This window comes from Micropterus salmoides, unplaced genomic scaffold (genome assembly GCF_014851395.1).
Source record: "Micropterus salmoides isolate LMB-PRFRI ecotype aquatic unplaced genomic scaffold, ASM1485139v1 Ms_hic_scaffold_23, whole genome shotgun sequence".
Taxonomy (NCBI): Eukaryota; Metazoa; Chordata; class Actinopteri; order Centrarchiformes; family Centrarchidae; genus Micropterus; species Micropterus salmoides.
The window spans coordinates 16,339,133-16,341,483 of NW_024041484.1; positions in this window are offsets into that span (position 1 = coordinate 16,339,133).

The window sequence follows — 2,351 nt, forward strand, 5'->3', positions numbered from 1 at the left end:
CTGACTCCTCACACCAGAACTCCGACAGAAGCAGCCCTCAGGCAACCAATGAGCGTCTCACCTGCTTGCTTATATAATATAGGTGTTTTATGCGTTGGGGGGAAAATAACAGACTACGATATGTCAATTTTGTTCATCTGATAATATAGTTCTTTTGAACTACAGCTAAAGAAAGTGATTTGGCATTCACATGTTAAAATAGCCTATTGCTGACCATTTCCGGTGATATAGGCTATTAATATTTCAATTAAATACAGGCACATAGGTGTGAGGTTTTAAGTTATACAGATGCTCTTTAGTGGCTTAGAATTCAACTCATCCAATCAGAATCGAGGACCCGTGTTATAAAATTAACCAATGAGAGTCTAAGATGCATTTTTTTATTCATGTCATAGCTACATTGTTACTTGAAGGGAGTTTAATAAGTTTGTCTTTCATAGTCAGCTATGTGTGGCATAGGCTACATTACTTTTCTTGAAAAGATGCTATCCCCAGTAGCCTACAATTAAAAATGACAAAAGAACAACACTACCACATAATAAGTTATTATTATAGGCCTATACCTTACTACCACAGACCTACATACAGTGAAGATATAGACACATTAAAGGGTAAATTAGCACTGTCATCCATTCTTATGAACAGGAAAATAAATTGCATGTTTTTCTGTTTAACAGGTATAAAAATAATCAGAGCATGTTGCTTAGCAAAAACAGATCGACACTAGTGTAGGCTACTTTGTAGTGAAAAGTAACTCAAAGTACTATAACTCAAGTACTACACTGCTATAGTGTGTTGTTGCTACTTATTTGTTTCACCTCTGAACTTAACCTTAAAGAAAATATAACTTAATCATGACACCCCTAGAGGTTTAGCTCAGGTGTGACTGGATACTAATAAGAGGGAAATTCAAATATGTGGTTTATAGCAATATTATAATTGTTATTGGGGAGTTTTTTAACACTCGACTCTATGAAAAGTTAAGTGTGTTGCCCTCTTTCTACATCCCAATCAGTGAAGTCACAGCAGGTGCTTCTCACTGGCTGCTAAAGGCAAAACACCTACTGTGTCATCACTGATTGTGGTTCAAAATACAGCATGTTTGCATTTTGAATCCGTAGAAAGTGTCATGATTGCTGAATGCCGCCTCATCGGTCTGGTAGTGAGAGATATCACTAAAATAAAAAAGACTTAAACTTAAGACACGAAGGATTTTTGTTGGAATTTCCACCCCTTACACTGATAGTGTAAAAGGAACATAATGCGATTTTACATCCACACAATATGATACATTTATATGCACACTGCATACCGCCTTCCTTCTGGAATATATTTCAATATACTATATCTCCTTCTTCAGGATTTCCAGACTTTTAATGAGTAGTGTACCTTTTTCATTAGTTACTTGCTCACTCGTTTTATACTCATTTTATAAGGATTCAGTAGTAACCTACTTAAAAAAATATCACAAGATATTTCTCACTAAAGAGAAATGGGCTTGTGTCCCATTAATGAAATCCAAATACAATGAAACACCAGGTTTTAGTCACAGTTATGGATGAGCTCCATCAGCGGTGCTTAAGAACATCGGCCCACGCATCACACTCGAGAATCATGTGTGCATCCACTCTATCTTTCACATACACACAAATCAGTGTGGGGGCAGGATCACATAGGCAGGAGTAAAAGCAGTGGGCAGACCGCTATTGATTGACTTACAAGCCTCACAAAGTAGGTAACATGTCAAAGACCAGTTTCATTATACACCTAAATTAATAAAAAACTGCAAAGAGCAAGAGCTCACTGAAACTGACTTCTAGTGGCGTCTTAGTAGTTAGATGTAGTTTAGGTTACCTAAATGTCACTAATTGAAACCCCTCAACTTCTAGTGGTGGTCATGGCTGCTCTTGTCCTGTGATCCCCTTAGTAGGGAAATGTGCATAGACACTATTGGCTCAAACAAGGCTTGTAAATGCCTAAAGTCTTGTGAAAAATTTCAAAATGACACAGAGATGGGTCACTAGGAGGCCATTACCCTGTACAATGTTACATTCCTGTGAGTTCTGCCCACATTGCACACTAGAGAGTTGTTTGAGTGCTTTATAGCTACGAGTTTAATATTGTGACGGGGCTTCTAGGTAGGAATGGCACTAGAAAATCAGTCCAAGTATTTAGTTTATTCATGCCCATTTATTAAATGTACAAATGCTTCATTTCAAGTCACTGTGAATTAAAAGAAACCAGCAAAGTGAAGAAAGTATACGCACTGGTCTTTCCCTCCCAGTGGTGCACCTTTCTGTAATTCTCCTTCTGACAAATCACAGTCAGGGTAGTGGCTGTTTATACAGGAT